Source organism: Pinus tabuliformis, chromosome 8 (assembly GCF_031772625.1).
Source record: "Pinus tabuliformis cultivar Carrire ecotype Pingquan chromosome 8, CPIR1, whole genome shotgun sequence".
In the NCBI taxonomy this organism is placed as follows: domain Eukaryota; kingdom Viridiplantae; phylum Streptophyta; class Pinopsida; order Pinales; family Pinaceae; genus Pinus; species Pinus tabuliformis.
Window position 1 is genome coordinate 1,833,869,601 of NC_142294.1, and position 22,315 is coordinate 1,833,891,915.

Here is a 22,315-nt window from a genome sequence, read left to right on the forward strand (position 1 = left end):
AACTGCACAGACCATGACCTCATGCATGACAACAATAATTACTCCATTGTAGACATTTCCACATGCAACTATCAACATGCATAAGCAATGCCTAATCAACTACACATACATATGAACGCATGTAGTCGAGCATAAGCGATCAATTCTTGTAACCAACCTACAAGACTGATACATGTAATCAAACAACCAAGAATGCAACCTAACATACAAGGATATAATCAAGCTTAATATAATCATATAACCAGTTATATACTTCTGATGATGCATTCCACAAAATCAACATCAAGTTCCTCATGACAACCTTAGTATAAACATGATCAACAACATGCAATGCAATAAGCAAATGGAATGCAAGTGTAAGAGACACGCATGCAACTGACATGCATGCATGACCAACACATTCATCCAAGGAGAGCGAAACCACGCTCTGATACCACTCTGTAACACCTCCTCCTCCCAGGTCCACCCAAGCAACTAGCCAACCGGGGTAAACATGCGACAAGAGAGGCTACTATAAGGGATTCAACTTCCTTGGTGATCTTAAGGAAATGGAACTAACATAACATATCAAACAAATTCATCCACATCAGTATCAACACCCTTAGGAAACGTGTCAGCCACTCAGACATGTTGTCCTTGAGTCCCACTAATGATTCAAGCCTTTTAACCCCCGGTTGCTATCATGAAGCCAAAGTCGCTCTCACAAGCCTGTGTGCCAGCGTCCCTGGACTTTTTCCAATAGATCTTTGTCAGCGTCCCTGAGATCAATTTTCTAGCCCAAAATCCCAACCTCTGCCCAGAACTTGTTATAACCTTCATAATCCATCAAAAGACATTATGACAATATAACCAAATCAAAAATCAAACTCAGGAGTAGGCCTGAGCATCCCCAAACGATACTGGCATTATGTCAAACACTTGGCATCAATGCAACCTATAGGTCTAGGATACAAGATAGAGCATAAATGACTAAAAGAACTTATGAAACATAACCAGAAGGATCACCTCCTTCTCCATTGAACTATGATATCATCAATTAGGTCTTGCATACATCCATTTAACAATTACAAGTAAATACATGAAACAACCATGACATGAACCAATTATTTAACCATGCTTATAACTAGAATAAAACCATATAAATATAAGAGATATCATAGCCATCAAATCCACATATAAACAAGTGCAAAAGTAAGAGAACTTAGCTTTTATTAATCATACGCAAATTCGACCAGGTTCGAGACTTCCACGTACCACCCGACCATAGACATGGCTTAACCAAATCTCTCTTTCAACTAGTCACACTTGTGCATATTCCAAACATGAATGTGGGATCTCATAGAACAACCAATCCAGGAACAAGCAAGGGAATCCATAGGTTAAATCACCTCCACCCTCATCAAACTATGATCACACCAAAACCGGTGCTCCGATCAGAACTAAACCAAAATTGCAATGCCATCCAAAATCCATCACTATCCTTGAGGAATTTTTTGTCTCCTTGCCTCTCAGGATTTACCTCAATCCAATCTTGGATCACTATGCCCTAAACCGAGACCAATCTCTCAAGATTTACCGTAATCCAAACCCAGATCACTAGGCCCTAAACCGATACTCCTCCCTTAGGATTTACACTGTATGCCACCAAAATCGGTCAAGGGATTCCTAGATCTTTGGGAATGAAACTTGAGACAACCTCCGCCTCGGATTCCGAAATCCATCTGACAAACCAAAGCTCAAAACCGAGATAAACATCCCAACATACCATGACATCCAGAAAAATTCAAGGCTAGGTTGAAAACCACTGTCATAACCTGGCAAAACCATGCCACCAATAGAAAGAGAACCATACACCAACATGCAAGGCCATGCATGTCCAAACCAACTAGGAAATTACACATACAAAAGGTTACTTGCAAGTATTCTTGTTGAAGTTGCTTTATCCTGCTTCCCTTTCCTTGATCCTTGCTTTTCCTTCCTTGCTCCAAAGATAGAGTGCTCCAAGAAAACTCTAAGTGACCAAGAGTGAGAGAGAGAGAATAATGAGAGAGCTCCAAACTTGAACTGACAAAAGGTTACACTGACCAAGTTTGCCCACTGATCATTAGAAGCTTTTTTATGAATGAGGCCTCTAATTTCTTCATGTTCCATTATTTTCCTTCACTTTCATCCCCACATGCAATCAATGACCTTTCACCTTACTTTTCTCCCAATTTCCTTTATTTTCATAAATAAATGTGCCAAAAATGCCTTTTCCAATTTCCTTAGCAAGAACACACATCCAATGATGCCCACTAGGATATCTTTGCCCAACATTCAGCTTGGAATATGCGTCCCTTACCTGTGGTCTTATTTTTGCCTTTATTTACATTATTACATGGACTTTTCACCAGGGATGTTACAAAACCCTCCCCCTTGGGGAACACCATCCTTGGTGTTAAACCACGCCAAGACCTCAGAAAAACCGTTGAAAACAAACATACTGCCCATGGAGCTGTATAACTTAGCTCGTTACAGTATTTACAATGAAAGACCTACTCAAAGCAAAACAACATGAAAACATGACAACATACCGCATATTGGAGCTTTATAACATAGCTCATTACAATATTTACAATAACTACATATGCACATATGCACAATTTCTAAACCAACAAATAAAAGAATATGATGCTCATATCAATCAACAAGGTAATCGAGAGGATCACACCTCCACCCTCAAAGTAATACCAAGATTCACCTCCTTCCCAGGAAGTCTAGAATTCATTGTCACAGTCAAAGGTGCATCCACTGTTTAGCACTATAATCTTGTGCCACTTGTCCCCTCAGCGAACAGTTACCCGCTCATTGTTCCAAGGCACACTCTGAATGTGCATCTGATTCCATCTAGCAATGCTAATGACCAAATAAAATATATCTGCAACCTTCCCTTCTCTACTACACAGTCCTTCGGGAAATCTGGTCACCCCCTTATGTGCAGTCACTCACCTTCCAAGTTCCCCGACATCCCCTATCACGGGCGATCCATCCCTTGGAAAGGATTCCTCACATCGGATGATCAACAACCAAGGCATATACCTGCCTCAAAACCATCATATAGGTCATAGCATGCTCATGGAAATCAATGGACATTATTGGGTATCAGTGTGCCACAATGGGCCTACTCCTGAAGTACTCTACCAGCATACAACTACATTTTCCAATTTCTTTTGTTTTTGCAAATTCTTGCACTTGGTTTCAGCTACTCAACCGGGCATGTTCACACATTCTTGTTCCAAGCACATAATTCCTTTAGATTCAAATAAATTGAAATAACCTCAAATCATACCTCATTGGTAGTTCGTCAATAAGGTATAATTGCAATCCTGTTCGCTTCTTGTCACAACAAGTCAAACTAACATCTTTGACCAAATCATCATGTATAAACATATCACACCAGGTTAGCTCAAAACGTAACCATCATAGATAAACATCATAAATCATATGTAACCATCATAAACCAGAATCATAGATCACATATAATCATCATATACCATAGTCATAAATCATATGCATAATAAAATGGAAATCAAATGTTGATACTTATCCTTTCATCTATCCTTAGCTTCTACCTTATTTTAATTTCATACGTACTCTGAATTGGTTGCCACGCCAGAAAAACACAAAGTGCCTTCTCCTCAACCATGTGCATGCATCACACACATGCAGCTACACACGTCATACAACACCATGCAATACATGCATCTACATAAGTACCATATGTACCACATGTACACAATACAACATGTACATTGCAACCACCTGCACAACGTGTGCACAACATCACATGTGCACAGCACCACCTGCACAACGTGTACACAACGCCACATGTACACTGCACCATTGTACAATGTGTACACATACCACATGTACACATTACCACTTGCACGACATGTACGCAACACCATATGTACACAGTGCCACATGCACGACATGTACACAGCACCACCTGCACACATCGCCGCTTGTACTACATGCACACATCAACACTTGTACAATCATACACACAACACCATATGTGCATAGCGCCACATGTACAACATGCATTTAACACCACCTATACGTAGAACTGCATATCCAACATGTACATAGCATCATTTGTACACAACACCACATATGCAACATCCACACAACACTACATGCACATAACATCACATCTGCAACATGTGCACAACAATAGTACCACACATCCAAAACCACACTGTCTTTACCAAGCAACCTTGCTTCCAGTGTCTTATCCATGCTTGTCCCAGCATGTCGTAGACCACACTGCTTTCATTTCACTATTATATCCCTTGATATAACCCGTCCATAACATAAGCCTAGGCATAATACAAGTACACAATATAAATTCATATTCACATGATACTAACCTCATATATTTGTCATGACTACTCTTCTCAATTGATTCCTCGTAAGACTAGGAACCTCTTCGTGCCATTCGCATGTGTAAGCAATCATTCCTTTACAAGGACAATTCCTGATGACCCTGTTAGACAGTGACATAGATAGATAGATAGATACATATATAATCATTACCATAAAACAACCATCATTATGTCAGATAACAACATACATATATATAAGTATACATATATAAACATCAGCATAATCACGATCATAACATAATTACCAGATAACATAAGGTATACGTTAAGAGAACTTCCTTATATGTGCACAACATTGAGAACCATTGTTCCCAACTTAGTCAAACCATCCAACACCTCAGGTCCATTTACTTTACCTTTTCTGGTTACCCTTCACATGTTTGTACTACCACCTTCTGTTTACCATCATGGACCAACCAATCCAACCCACTGTCATAGTCTTACCTTATGTTGCACTTACTCATGCATAAAGCTTCATTTGAGTCTTACATTACATGTTGCGTACCACACATCTCTCCACGAGCTCAATTAACTTCCCTCTTTCTCGACCAATTCCCAAGACTCAAAACATAAAAGGAAACCCAAGAAACAACAAGAAGAAACATATATTCAGAAAGACGGAATACAGGTGACTGAGAGCAAATAGCACAAACAGGAATTAGGGCTTCTCATGGCATATTTTGTTTTTTTGGGAACGGTCAACTGGCCTTGTACACAGGGGGGCTCACTGGGTGATCCAAGGAAGACGGATCGCCTTTGCCTATTATGGTTTTGTCCCCATGAGACCAGAGCTACGTGGCTGCTTCGTTTGCAGGGGTCACAAGGGGCTCCGGGGTGCTCGGTTCAATGGATGATTGCGGAAAACCTCTAGTGGTAGATGGAATCTAGTAAGCCTGAGTATCATCCCTTAGATTTTTGCAATGACAGACCAGGGAATCTGGAGGTGGTCGTTGCACAGGGCATGAATCTGACAACAACCGTTCTGCGTGCCTCCAAGTTGGACATGGCTTAGATAGCGGGAACAGGGGTAGATGCGACTCAACGACACATCTACACAGGGTTTTCGAGCCTCGACTCCAGTCATCCACACTATTTCTTAGGCTCCCCCTTGGCTCATCCGGCTTGTGAGCAGATTTCTGTCCTAACTATGATGGTCTTGGCACCCTGTCCAGCCTCCACGTGTTCCCTATGGCCCCCAGCGGTTATCAAACCCCCTATTGAAGTGTGGACTCCGGGCTCTCTGAAGGTGTATGGCTCAAAAGCGCCTAACAACGCCCACCCAAATCCAAATTTTTATTAAACTTCCTGTTGGGTGTTCTCTGTTAATATGGGTAAATTTTGTTGATATTGTGCAGCAATTAAATTTTAACATTATGCAAAAGGCTGGTTACCCTGTTCAAATGCAAAACCTGTTCTTTGAAGGCAGAGTATTACAGGATATTCGGTCTTTGCAAGAATACCATATTCAAGTTGCATCCTCCATAATCCTCAATCTGAGATTAAGGGGGGGTGTGGGATCTGCCAACAAAAACTTAAAGGCTAGAAATGGCTTTGGGGGCAGTTCTTCGAAAAGCACAGAAGCCAAACAGAAGCAATCAATCAAAGGACCCTCTTTCAAGAACATCCTACAAGGGAACAGAACAGCTGTAGAACCAAAAAAACAGGCTGGTACATCCCCTAGCCCATACATTATGGAGCTTCTAAACTCTATTCCATAACTTACCATTGAAAATTCTGAAACAGATGAGCATTTTGCTACTTTCGAATCTCAAGCAATTATTTGTCATTTTAATTATTTTTTGCCAAAACCTATGGAGTTATTTCATTGGATATTGACCAATTGGTCACTAGATTGTGAAATACACCTTTGTTCTAAGGGGTTTTTCATTGTAAAATCCCCTTCAACGGAGGCCTGGGACAATATTATACAGGAAGGTCCATGGTTCTGGGGTTCGACGAACCTTTCCATCACACCATGGTTCCCTGCTTTTGATGCAAACACCATGGTTGTCTCTAGAATGTCGGTGTGGATCCACTTGCACAATCTCTCTCTCCATTTTGGGAGGAGCGAGTACTCACAGGAATCGGGAACATCATTGGGAAATATATCAAGATGGATACCCAAAGACTGGAAGAAAGGATATTCACACATACCCATATATGTGTAGAAGTAGATCTTAGCAAAGGATTACCGGACCGCTTACAACTGATCCACAAGAAGATGCACTGGACTCAAATACTAGACTATGAGAACACAGACTTCAAATGTCGAATCTGCAAACAAACAGGGCATCTACAAAATATGTACCCAGAAGGCAAGAAAGACACCGGCAGAAAGAAGAGGAATGGGAAACAACCCAAAGGATGGAACTTCCCTCCACCCGGACAGGACGAGGAGGAAGAGGAAGCTGTGGAGGAAACTATACAAACCGAGAACAACCAGACAACACAGGAACCAAAAAATCAAGGGGAAGTCCCCCAGGACCTTAATGGAATACAGGATAAACAGGAAAAAATAGCAAACAACCCACAAGATATGGATACTAGTGGGTATAAACGTACCCACTCAACAGACAACTCGGACTCAGATAAGGACAATGCAAGGCCTGAACCTAGTTTTCAACTCGCACTTGTCTTTTATTTGCCATCTCAAGTAGAATGGCATAGGGTGGAAAAAAAGGGGGAGAAAAGCCTAGCTTTTCTCCTTATTGTATATTAGTTTGTTTTTGCATATCTCTGCTTATCATCAGTCCTTTGACTTGATGATGCTTGGTTCACAGTAAAATGTAACATGTAATTTTGTTTTAACTAATAAAATTACGCCTTTTCCCTTGGAAAAAAAATAAAGAGAAGAAAACCATGGAAAACCAACAACAACACGACATTGAGAACAAAGTGGCATAGCCATGCACCAGACACACTCAAAATCACAAATCAAGTGCAACAATAGAAAAAGACCAAAAGCACAAGATTAACACTAGACACCATGACTCAATCCCCATGGTTCCCAAGGAAAGCTTAACCAAAGCCTTCTTCAGAATTTCATGGCAATTTCGTTGCATGCAATCCCCTGCATCATACCACCATAAACAGATAATGTCAGTGCATAGCTAAACATAACAATACACAAGTTACCTTACCTTGTTGTGCCAAGTACACTGCCTTGCAACTGAACACATCCACATCATCTCTCTTGGAACTCCAATTCCTTGACAAATCCACCTGTAACTATAGACTAGCTAATATACCTGTCAATCACATGTCCATGAATATAACACATATCCACATAATTTTAGGAAAAATTAAATAAATAAATAAAATAAATTGAAGTAAATAAAATAAAAATAAATAAATACATAAATTCTTGCCCAATTACTTTCCTTTACCTTTTTACCTTGTTGCAGTCGAGGCTTACTATGTACTGTCACATCACCCAACCAAGCATGTTTCCTACAACTGCTCACACATGTCAACCACATGTTCCAAATATCACGACAATCATATCTATTTATTTGAAATCAACTTTTACAAACAATCATGTCATAATCCATAGTCAACTCATGGTCATTAGACATAATTCTACGACTGTCAACTACATTCAAGTACATATCAACTGTCTCAACACATATGTGTTAGTACAATCATCTTAAAACAAGATCATTGGAACACATACACATATTAAGCCATTCATCAAACATTCAACCAACTTGCAAACATACCATGTTAAATAAATCAACTAGACGACATAATCAAATCGTCAAGCACCAATATGCAACATAAGCGAGCTCATACCTTACTGTATCTCAGGGGAGGCAACCTTGCCTACACAATCAATCCATATTAGCACGATATATCTTCACAATATATTAACCCAAAAATAAATAATATCATGATATCCAAATAGTCACTAGATAGCATGTTTACATCATAACTCATACACAATTATCATTTATGCATAGCTATCACATATGTGCGATCTGTCTAGATTAATACCACACAATGCAACATAATAAGTTGACTCGTACTTGAGTGTCATAACCCTAACCATCTGCATAGGCCAATCCAACTTAGTGTGATCCATATAACATCAAGGTATAAATGCAGTAACCCTAATCATCAAGCTATCTATCATTTAACAACAAGTTAACCTATAAGATACTACATCACTAACATATAACATAATCATCAAATTATCAAATATAAAACAACAATAACAATGCATACAACTATAAGTTACTATCATTCTTGACTATCCGACACATGTGCATATGACTACACTAATCAACTAGAATCTATCATGAATGTAACCATACCATCAAAATACATGTACATAAACCTAATGTGTATAAACCTAATGCATATAAGAATCATTGACATACATATCTGCATGCCAAACATACAATACATGTATGACGATCTACTCTTTCCCCAAAGCCTAATGTTGTAACCTCATTATGATGATTTGTATCTCCTGCTCTATTTCAACCAACGCATTAGCATCATAACATACCAATATCGCCCTGATGACCTAAATTGCATATCATTACTTCACAAGGCATGTCTGAACTACTATTCATGCATAACTATAACCAATACCATACATGCACGACAACTACATATAGACATATAACACATCTTTCTAGCTAGATTCCAATCATCAATGCATGACCATATCAACTACACAGACCTTGACCTCATGCATGACAATAATTACTCCATTGTAGACATTGCCACATGCAACTATCAACATGCATAAGCAATGCCTAATCAACGACACATATGTATGAACGCATGTAGTCGAGCATAAGCCATCAATTCTTGTAACCAATCTACAAGATTGATACATGTAATCAAACAGCCAAGAATGCAACCTAACATACAAGGATGTAATCAAACTACATATAATCATATAACCAGTCATATACTTTTGACGATGCATTCCAAAAAATCAACATCAATTTCCTCATGACAATCTTACTACATTAGTTTGCAGATTACTGTGGTGTGATTTTTGAATGGAGTTCGGATTTTCCACAGTGTTCATGTTTTGTAGTCGACGTTTCGAGTCTGAAACTAGACTCATCATCAGGACAAAATGTGATGATGATGAGTCTAGTTTCAGACTCGAAACGTCGACTACAAAACATGAACACTGTGGAAAATCTGAACTCCATTCAAAAATCTTACTACAACCATGATCAACATCATGCAATGCAATAAGCACATGGAATGCAAGTGTAAGAGACACACATGAAATTGACATGCATGCATGACCAACACATTCATCCAAGGAGAGTGCAACCACGCTCTGATACGACTCTGTAACACCTCCTCCTCCCATACCACCCAAGCATCTGGCCAACCGGGGTAAACATGCGATAAGAGAGGCTACTATAAAGGATTCAACTACTTTGGTGACCTTAAGGAAATGGAACCGACAGAACATATCAAACAAACCCATCCACATCAACAATAACAACCTCATGAAACATGCCAGCCACTCAGAAATGTTGTCCCTAATTCCCACTGATCATTTAATCCTTTTAACCCCAAGTCACTCTCATGCTATAAGCAAGACATTGGCCATAAGCCAAATTCGTTCTCACAGGCCTGTGTACCAGCATCCCTAGACTTTTTCCAGCAAACCTGTGCCAACGTCCCCAATATTTGAGCGACTTTTCTAGCCTAGAATTCTGACCTTTGCCCAGAACTTGTTATAACCTTCATAATCCATCAAATACATGATGACAATATAAACAAATCAAAAATCAAACTCAGGACTAGGCCTGAATCCCGAACCGGGACCGAAATTTTGTCAAACAGTTGGCATCAATGCAACCTACAGGTATAGGATACAAGACAATGCATAAATGACTGAAAGAACTTATGAAACATAACCAGAAGAATCACCTCCTTCTCCATTGAACTATTGTATCATCAATTAGGTCTTGCATCCATCCATTTAACAATTACAAGTAAATACATGAAATAACCATGACATGAACCAATCATTTAACCATGCTTATATCTAGCATAAAACCATATAAATATTAGAGATATGACAACCATCAAATCCACATATAAACAAGTGAAAAAGTAAGAGAACATAGTTTTTATTAACCATAGGCAAATCGGACCAGGTGTGAGAATTCCACGTACACCCGACCATAGACATGGATGAACCAAATCTCTCTTTCATCCAGTCACCCCCGTTCCATATTCCAAGCATGAATGTTGTATCTCATAGAACAACCAATCCAAGAACAAGCAAGGGAATCCAGAGGTTAAACCACCTCCACCCTCATCAAATTGTGATCACACCAAAACCGGTGCTCTGATCACAACCGAACCGAACTTTGAATGCCATCCGAAATCCATCACTATCCTTGAGGAATTTTTTTGTCTCCTCCCTTCGGCTTTACTGTGTATCCTTCGAATACCGATCAAGGGATTTCTAGGTCTTTGGGAATGAAAATTAAGACCACCGCTGCCCCGGATTCCGAAATCCATCTAGAAAACCAAAGCTTAAAACCGAGATAAACATCGCAACATATCATGGCATCCGGCAAAAGGCAAGGCTAGGCTGAAAACCACTGTCATAACCCGAAAAAACCATGCCACTGACAACAAGATAACCATATATCAACATGCAAGGCCATGCATGTCCAAACCATCAAGGAAATCACACATGGAAAAGGTTACTTGCAAGTATTCCTGCTGAAGTTGCTTGATTTTGCTTTCCTTCCTTTCCCCTTGCTTGTTTTTCCTTACTTGCTCCAAATATAGATTTCTTCAAGAAAACTCTAAGTGACCAAGAGCGAGAGAGAGAGAGAGAGAATAATAAGAGAGCTCCAAACTTACACTGGCAAAAGGTTACAGTGACCAAGCTTGCCCAATGATCCTCAGAAGCCTTTTTATGAATGAGGCCTCTAATTTCTTCATTTTTCATTATTTTCCTTCATTTTCCTCCTCACACACAACCTGTGACCTTTCACCTTACTTTTCTCCTAATTTCCTTTATTTTCTTAAATAAATGTGCCAAAGTGCATTTTTGCCTTTTAATGCCTTTACATTAGCCTTTGCCAATTTTCCTTAGCCAGAACACACATCCAGCGATGCCCACTAGGATATCTTTGCCCAACATTCAGCTTGGAATACGTGTCTCTTACCCGTGGTATTATTTTTGCCTTTATTTACATTATTACATGAACTTTTCACCAGGGTTGTTACATCCACAACCACAATTGCCATCAAATCAACCTCCTCAATGTCCAACTTAATTACTTGCACAACCCATTCCAAACCCCAACAATAAAGTAACTCAACTTCCTTACAATGTTGAGTTACAAAACTTTCCAACTTATATGATTACTCCTCTTCATTTAAATGATATTCATTTTAGGTTGCAAAAGTAGTTCATAAAGATTCTCCTATTTTATTGAAGAGAAAATTGAGGAGGAAACTCCTAACGAGTCAAACAAGGATAATAGTGTATCAACAAAACAAAATTCTCCTCTAATAGATCAACCATCAACATCTCAATTCCTCCTTTTCCAAAAAGGTTGAAAAAATCTAAGCGAATAAAGCGCCTGAGTATGATCTATTAGATGAATGAAGGAATGTGTCTATTAGAATTCATTTACTATAAGCAATAAAAAATGCTCCAATTTATGAAAAAATAGTAAGAGAATTATGTTTTAAAAAATAAGGAAGGAAGAAAAAATACCCACAAATAGTATTAGGCATTGGCAGATTAGCAGATTTAATTATAGGAAAAAATTATATTAAAAAATATGTCGATCTTGATAGCCCCATTGTTAGAATTCACATCAATAACATTGCAATTCCAACACTCTAATAGATTTAGGAGCAACATTTAATGTTATGAAAAAAGGAACAATGTATGATCTCCAATTAAATCATTTCATCACACACCTATGGTTTTACATTTAACAGATAGATCTACAATGAAACCAAAGGTAGTGTTAAATATATTATAGTTTCTTTATATTCTTGGAAATATATAGTACATTTTTTGTTTTAAAATCCAAAACTACTTTGGTAGGACACCCACTAATCTTAGGAAGAGTGCGGTTAGCTACAATTGATGCATTCATTAACTATAGATTTGGAGACATGACAATACCAAATCACAATTCAATTAAGAAATACACTCTATATCCACCTGCAAAATCAATAATTGAATCATAAAGTTTATAGTAAATTGATGATACGAACAGTGATGATGAAATGATACAACCTGTATTAACAATAAACCAAGCTATGAGTTTTAAGGAAAATATTGAAGAAAATACAAATTTCATTAATAATTCTTATTTTTATCAATATCTTGAACAACAAAATTCAATAAAATTGTACTATAGATAGTCTATAATCACTATCTGATTCTAAAAATAATAATAATAATAATTAGTGAAGAAGATACATGAAAATCTACAACATTTTCATGGCAATATGTTGACATGTGAGTGATCTATAAACTATCATGGACATTACACTAGACAATTTGTCACAATAGATCTACTAAAAAAATGTGAAATTTGAAATTAACCTTATGAGGATTTATTTCTCCTTAGATTTCTAGATATGTAAATTATTGTTTATTGTATATGCATGCAAATTATAATTATTCAGAAACGAGAGAACAACGAAACAAAACTCACAAACCACAAATTAACACAAGATATAACCTAGGAAATTATTTCAGGAGGAAACCGAACTCGAAGGTGAGGTTGTTTTGCTCTCTTTTTCTGAATGGATAATGGATGCAACTACAAAGAAGTGAGGTATGTAACCAGTGGGATGTGATAATGCAAAAACCCTCTTTGTTTGCTCTCTCCTTATCCACTTTCGACTACTCTATTCATATGTGGAACAAAATGTGCTCAAATATAATGGAACCCCTTTTCTTCCTAGTGGTATGACTGTAAGACAGCCTAATAACCTACTATTGGGTAAGTTTGCCCCTTGAAATATTAATTAGAGTTAGAATATCTACTTTTCTAGAACATTCTTCATCATGATCATGTGGCTAACCCCTTTCCATGAATAATGGGGCTAATGTGGAATCCTCTCGAATCATGGTGGTCAAAATAAGAAGGTCAACTTTCGGGAAGAATAACTTTTACATACAGACTCCGATTGAGGCGGTTCTTGCAACGTTGAAATGTATATGTGTTTAGAATAATTCTAAGGGGTCAAAACTTAAAAGGAAAAATTTTACCCCAAAAAAAATCCATTTGATGCCTCAAACTTCTTACAGAAGGCTTCAGACCCCAATTTTTCCAATCTAGGTCCTCCAATAAAATTAGTCATGTGAGTTAATTCCTCCACCTTTTCCACTATGAAAGTATCAAGATGGATGAAAAATAATATAATCATCCAATCCATATTGGAAAGGAATACATATTAACACATGTCTACGTCATATTTATATTTAGGAAAACTCTCTCCCGAGATATGTGAATCTTGTCTTAAAAGAGATTGTAAAAGATGAATTGCAAAAATTACTAAATATGAACTTCATATACCCTATTTCTTATATTCAATGGCTATCACCTTTAGTAATTGTTCCTAAAAAGAATGGTAAATAGTGTGTTAGGAGAGATTATCAAGAATTGAATAAAGCTACCTCAAAAGACCATTTTCCTCTTCCATTCATAGAACAAGTTTTAGAAAATTTAGCAGGGAAGAAATATTTTTCTTTTCTTGATGGTTTTAGGGGTTATAATAAAATTAAAATTGTACTAGAAGATTAGGATAAAACAACATTTACATGTTCATGGGGAACATATGCATACAGAGTATTACCTTTCGGGCTATGCAATGTTCCTACTACTTTGCAATGTGTCATTCTAAGTATCCTCTTTGACTTGATTCATGATTGTGTAGAAGTATATATGGACAAATTTACGGTCTATGGTAATAATTTTGAAGGTGCATTAGAAAATCTTGAAAATTTATTGTTAGAGGCCAAGAAACTAATAGTTCATTAAGTCGTGAAAAATGTCATATGCTACTTACTAAAGGATTTGTTTTGGGTCACTGTATTTCATGTGCATTGAATCAAGATTAATCTCACAAAGATAGAAGTTATCCCAAAACTTACGGTACTAAAGACTCAAAAGGATGTAAGAAGTTTCTTAAGTCATGCAAGTTATTACTGGAGATTTATAGAAAACTTTAAAAAAATAACCTCACCATTATTTAAATTGCTTGTTAAAGATAATGAATTTTTTTTGGCATATTATTTATCGAATTTACTTTGAAACATTAAAAGCAAAATTATCTAAAGAACTTATTTTGAGAGTGCCAAATTAGTCACTTCCATTTCATATATCCATCAATTCCTAAATACATCCTTAGGAAGAATTTTGGGACAAATGAGAATCAAATTTATCATCAATGCAAGAGGGAGTCAACTTCTGAATTCGAGATGAAGGACCTAGGACCGATGCATTACTTCCTAGGCCTGGAGGTTTGGAAAAAGTCAGACGAGATTTTCCATTCTCAAGTAAAATACGTTGTGAAATTGTTAGAAAGATGTGGGATGGTGGAATGCAAGTCTGTGACTACTCCGATGGAGCTATACTTCAAGAAGTTATGTGGAAGTGTTGTTGGGCCGGAATTGGAAAACCCTTATGAATATAAACAACTTGTGGGGGGGATGATCTTCTTGGTAAACTCTCGATTGGACATATGCTTTGCTGCAAATACTTTGAGTCAATATATGGTTGAGCCTCATCACATACATTGGGTTGCTGCAAAGAATCTCTTAAGTTATCTCCGTGGCACTATCAACTATGGATTAAGATACATTGTTGGGAATTTGAGGATACATGGATATTCATATGTTGATTGGGTTGGAAATGTGGTGGATTGAAAGAGCATGTTAGGATGTTTCTTCTCTTTAGGATCTGCTTCAATTTCTTGGATGAGTAGGAAGCAAAAATCAGTTGCCCTAAGCACTGTCGAGGCCGAAAGTATTACAAGTAGTATGGTTTCTTGTGAAGATTTTTGGTTGAAGAAGCTCTTCAATGAGATATTTGAGCACGTGCTAGATACCACCATGATCTATTGTGACAATTAGAGTGAGATTTGCCTTTCAGAGAATCTCGTGTTCCATGAACTCTCCAAGTATATTGATATCATGTACCACTTTATCTGGGATATGGTACAACAGGGAGCAATAAGGCTCCAACACATCGAGATAGATGAACATGTTTCTTACATCCTCACTAAGCCTCTTGGTAAGGTCAAGTTCATTGCCTTCAGAGAGAGGTTGGGATTTGTTGAAGGAATCTCCCATGAGGGTCCCGCTTGAGTTGGACATTGAAATTTGGGAGCTCCTGGGGACCTGGAGTACTTTTTGGAGCTATGTGCGACCATAGGGTGAGTGGTTTACCTTCCCCTATAGGTACGCTATGTATAGGGTGAGTGTTTCACCTTCCCCTATGATACCCCATGATGATATATGAGAACATAGGGTGAGTGGTTCACCTTCCCTTATGGTGCTTAACATGTGTGTAGGGTGAGTGGTTCACCTTCCCCTATGATTGACGACATATGCATAGGATGAGTCGTTCACTTTCTCCTACGATTGACGACATATGCATAGGATGAGTGGTTCACCTTCTCCTGCAGATGCCCCAACATACATCCTACCCTTGCAGTTTGGGACTCTTGGGAAGGATAGGGACTGTATCACTACAGATGGATGCATTATGTACTATCGTACGCCCTATGTCTAGGATGCATAATGTTCAACAACTTGATCACTCATAATCAAGTTAGATTGGGGTTCTACCCTTAGTTACGTGGATTGACTTTGCCAGTGGAGAGTGGCAAGGTCTTGTGACTCTCTCTCGATCAATTATTCTTATTATCTATATCAATCTTCAGCAGAGATGAGATACATGATGATAATATGGCATGATGATGGATGGATTGGCAGATGGAATGCTCCCTAGTTGAGAGGGGGTGTTAAAGTTGGAAACTAGGGGAAAATTCCACTTTGGACAACTCATTTTATGGAGATAATTATTACATTGAATTCCTCTTTTCGAGAGGACCAAAATCAACCTAAGGATCACTAAATTTGGACAAGGAGAAACATATTTTTGAAGACAAGCCCACACATGTGCATTTGGTCAAGGTCGGCTTGAGGTTAAGTTGGACAAATTGACCCTCCTCCAATGCATATAAATAAAAGAGAACTTCATCCTAATTTGGCACATTCAACACACAACATATTCTTCTCTATTCTTCACTGATTAGGTTTTACAGATTGCATGGAAACCTTTCTTTTTCACATGTGTGAGTTTTTGGAGGGCAATTTGACTAGGTGTTGACTTCTGTTTTAGCCAGACTTTGACCAGCATTGATCGAGGCATTTTAAGGACCGTTTAAATGTGTTTTGACTAGGGATAAGTCTATTTAAGCAGGCCAAATTATATAGCACAAAAATCGAGGCAAAAGGAGGTGTTTGACCAATGTTGACCACAAAGTTGCAAGATTGTTTTGATTATAGGGTGACATCATCATTTGACTAGGTTTGACCGCTGATTTGTTGACTATTTTTGTTGCTATTTGACCAACAAAGAAGGTCAGGTTTGAGTGAGGTTGACCGAGCTTAAGAGGGGAATTTTGACTGTTGACTGGTTAGGGATGACTTGACTGTTGTTGACTGAGAGCATAATTGCATATTTGACTAGGTTGTTTTGGATAGTGATTTGGCAAGTAAATTTTGACTTTGACTTTGTATTATTGTACTCTCTCTCTCTCTTGAACATTTGATATTTATAAGAAGAAGAATTGACAAAGGGTTTTCCCCATCTTGGGGTTTTTCCCTAGCTAGAAACAAATTCTTGTGTTCTCTTGTCTTTGCTCGTCTTCTGCATTTATTGTTTATGTTATATCTACAATTATTGTCAATGTGATTAATGGTTAATGTGAATGCTATTGGAAAAAAAGTGGAAATTATCATTGGGCTACTCAAAGGACATTGAAGTAATTGTTGCAAGCATAGAACATACCATTGTTATCTAAAATTAATAGTCAAGAACAATGAGTAATGACTCCTATAGGTGATTAATATGATTCCGAAGAATTATGGGCAGTTCTGGGTAATTGGCATGGAACTATTCCTAAAACTCCAAATCAGGGTTTATAGTTGCACCCTTTGAACTGGAAAATTTTGGCCGTAACTGCATGGAGGAAGGCTTGTGCGTGCGACTGGAGCCTTCTAGCCGCCTGCATAACTTGGCATGCGTGCAACCAGGTTGTGAAGTCAGGTAAAAATAAAGTTCCAACTCAGGGTTAGGTCATCAATGGATGTTGTTTGACATTTGGGTGATCAGGTGTCCCTAAGAGGTTTTAGTGAGTTTCTGGTTAGTATACCCCACTTCCATGACTGGAACTTGGATGTCGAGTCATGTCATAGTAACTCTCATCTCATGTTTACCTTGGAAAGCTTGTAAAAATGGGTAAATGTGGGGTGGGATGTTACAAATGTCATATGAACAAGTAACATATGAAATGAGTTATGGTTTTTTATGTCACTGCCAAGTGACATATAGCGATGGTGTTGGAGTCAGTTTTTCTATACAAAAAAACAGCGGATTTTTTGTTGTTGTTGTTACAATGTTGAACATTAGTTTTAGATGGTTCATATGACTGACGTATTCCCACCGCCACCACCAAGGCTACATAGCCCAATGGAATACATCAGTCGTCCCTTAGATCTTGTAGCTAAACGATTCCTCTCATTGAGTGTCAAATGAAAATGGTCACTAGGTTGCATGTCTCAATGACCCTCATCCCCCATCAAGTGCCATGTGTATTACTAATGCAGCATCGGTCTTTGCACACATGTCGAAGAAAGTTAATGAACAAAACATGTTAACAAAGATAAGACATCACTCTTCTGCAACAACCCTGGTGAAAATTCCATGTAAAAGTATATATAAGGCCACGGTGATGGGACACGTATTCCAAGTTGAATGGTGGGGGAAACATCCTAATGGGTGTTGATTTGGTTATTATGGCTAAGGAAATTGGCAAAGGCAATGGCTAAGGCTTTGGAAAGGCATGAGGCATTAATTGGCATTTTATTTATGAAAATAAAGGAAAATTAGGAGACAAGGAAGGTGAAAGGTCATAGGTTGCATGTGAGGTGGAAATTGAAGGAAAATAATGGAAAATGAAGAAAATAGAGGTGTAATTAATAAAAATGCTTCTGAGGATCAGTGGGCAAGACTTGGTTTGTTCAATGTTGGAGCTCTCTCATTACTCTCTCTCTCATACTCTTGGATACTTAGAGTTTTCTTGGAGCACTCTTGGAGGGTGTGGCATACTTGGATTCTTGGAGCAAGAAGGCAAAGGAAGAGAAGGAAAGTGCAAGAAGGCATCGACATCATCAACTACGTCAAATTTTCTTGTAGCTACCGAGTTGCATGTATGATTTCTGCACTAGTTTGGACATGTGTGGCATATGCATGTGGATTCTTGGTCATGATCTATCATTGGCATGGGGTATTGTCTAGATAGATAGTGGATTACCTAGCCTTTCCATTCCCTGGATAGCCATGGTTATTGTGAGTTTATTTTCATTGTTTTGTTTTGGTTGGTTCTCATGTTTCCTTAGCTTGGATTGAGTTATTAGTTCTTGGAGCCTTGGTTGAACAAATGCTCTGGAGCCTTGTAACAAATTGGGTTGAGTTACTAGTCCTGGAGCCTTGGTTGGACAAACACTCTAGAGCCCTTGGTGGGTCGAGTTACTAGTCCTGGAGCCTTGGTTGGACAAACACATTGGAGCTCGACGACAAATGTGGGTTGAGTTACTAGTCTTGGATCCTTGGTTGGAATAAACACTCTAGAGCCCTGGATGGCTAGGATGGAGATTGACCTAGTAATGGTTTTGGTGATGTCTGACCATGAGGTGGAATCAATGTTTAATGGGTTGAGTTGGATGGCCACTGGAAGCCCTAGACGATTTTTGATTGATGTGTTCTATGAGATCCCATATTCATGCTTGAAATATGGCACATGGGAGAATGGTTGAAGAGAGATTTGGCTCAGCCATTCTACGGTCGAGTGGAACGTGGTAGTCCCATCTCCGGTTGGTTCATTGCAGTCATTAATGAGAAATCCATTCCCTTGATTTTCATGTGTTAAAGGTACTGATGTATTTATGAATTTGATGGTTGATATGTTTATTGTATTTATGTTCCTATTATGCTGGTTATATGCACATTTTATGACAGCAGTTATGTATGGCTCTCAGCATGTTTTTACTTGTATGTGAATATATAATGTGCCTATGACCCAATAAATGATAATGCAGTGGCATGAGGGAGCAATGGATCGTGGTGATTCTAAGATAAGTATGAGATCCATACACTTAACTCTGTTATTTACACCTGTAGATTACATGTCGATGATATGTTTGACGAAATGCCTGTCATGGCTAGTAGGGATCCAGTTAAGTTGTTGAAAAAGTATTTGCTTTAGTACTTTCATTTCCATGTTAAATTACTGATCTGAAGAGATGATTCAGTTTTGGGTAGTGACTTGGGCTTTGGGCCTGAAAAAGTGGCTCAAATCCCGAAGTCGCTGGCAGGCAGGCTTATGAGAGCGACTTTAGGTTGTTGATCTCCCCCTTGCCCATAGCGTGAGAGAGATTATGGACCAAGAGACCTAAAACAATAGTGGGACCCAGGGACATACTGTCTGAGTGGTTGACTTGTCTTTTGAGGGTTATGTTGATGATGTTGGATGTTTGTATGGTGTGTTTCCATCGGTTCTGTTAGGGTCCTATAATTCTTATAGGATTGTTTGATTATCGCTGATGATTATTATATTTTGTATATTGTAAATAATATTCCATATTGTAAATTATTTCCAAAAAAGGTCAAAACCTTAAGAAAAATAATAATAAAAAATATGCTTGAAAGACGAAATGCAGCATAGAGGATAATTAAGTATGTTTACATTAAATTAATCACTTCATTTAAATGTGATTAAATCTGTAATAAAGGCCTTGGTACTATAGTTTGATTTTATTATAAGGTTGAAAACGAAAAAAAGGGATTTTGTCACATGGGGTTAAATAGTTGCAGCTTTCCCGCATCCAAGTCATTCATTTGTCTCATGATCAGTTGAAACTATGCTTTTTCATATACGCCACATTCATTTCAAACATTGTTTCCAAACCAATGAGGACGAATTTTCAGAAACTGGAAGAGGTTTTTTCTTCAACCATCCTCATGTACAAAAACCTCTCTTATTTTTCTAACATCTATTATGGTTAGGGATATACAGATGAAGCTTTGCAGACATATTTTCCCAAATTTCCCTGTTTAGTCATACTTTTGCAGAACATATTGTGGCCAATAAGAGATGACTCTTGAGAAAATGGATGAGGTTTGTGTTCCTAATATGCCAAAGTACAATAACCTACTTCATATTTTACACAGCTATTACAGAATGAGAGATACATTTACATCTTTACAGCCTATTTTTCAGACTGTGCAAAGTCTTGTTTCAGTCACCTTTTTGTAAAGAATATTGGGAACAACTGGAGCTGAATTTTGGGAAAATGAGAGAGGTTTATCTCAAGAAAATATTTATCTACAATAACCTCTCTCACTTTTTACAGATATATCTCGTATTGATATATACAAAGGGATGACTGGACCCTATTTTGCAGGATTTCGGGAGGAAAATGTTCAAAGACAGTTAGCCACCTCATCAACTAAGAGTTGCAATCAAATTCGAATTTCTCTTCTTTGTCAACAGAAATCCATAATGATAGTGCCAAGTAGATACATTAGTTTTGAATGTCCTACATTTCATTTCTATTTGTGTAAAACAGTTTAAGATATTTGTAAAAAGATCTTGAGATTTTTATCAAGATATTTTAGTTTAGAATTTGTATAAATACTTCATAATTTGAAGTAATAGATGTTGGGATTTGTAATGAGAAAGAATACCATTCATTGTAAAGTTTTTCACTGAGTTCAAGTGACCTTTTGTAGTAATACAAGACAAGTTGTTTCAGGATTCACGTGTCATACCTATTGGTGAAGTGCATCTACTATTCTTTGTTTATTTTCTCTGTCTATCATGCTTATGTATTCTCTATTCTGAATTAATCAACAAAAGCTGTGATAAATAGGATTTGTTACCTAGAGCGCCCTATTTTCGCTGTTGTTAATTCTACATGTTTTCCTCTGATATCAAGTTAAAGAATTCTTAATTGCTCTTTAGCTTCAATTGAATCTATTTGCCTTCTTCTACTTCATTTCATTTAAATATAAAAGATCCAATAGTATGCCTAGCTTGCCCTGTTTCACTTAAGCTTGATACTTCTGCAAATTGATCACCCCAAGCTCTTCTGACTCCATTGCCCAATGGCCTTCCTTTGTTGTTCCAACCAAACCAATTCAAAAACCAAACTCTAAGCCCAATAACTAGCCTGAAATTCCCAGTAAGCAAAGTAAATATCATAAAGAGATCCCTCTCTGAGTTTAGGAGGGCTAGATCCTAAACTCGAAAGCGGTTTTGATGTTGCCTCCGTGGTTTTTTCTTCAGCCTTGAAATTACAGAACGCTAACATAGTGGTGACCATACTGGGGAGGACATTTTATCTTCCTCATAAAAGTGTATCAAGTTCCAGATCTGATTGTTGATGGTGAATAGTGATCAGGCACAAGAAGGCTAAATTATTCACCTGGCGACTCCATGTTTCAAGAATCTGGAGCTCAAAGTTTGCATGGCGACTCCCTTATCAAAGAATCCAGAATTGTAAAGAACTTATGGTGACTCCATTTCATTGTTGATTGTTTTAAAAATGAGTTCAAGAATAC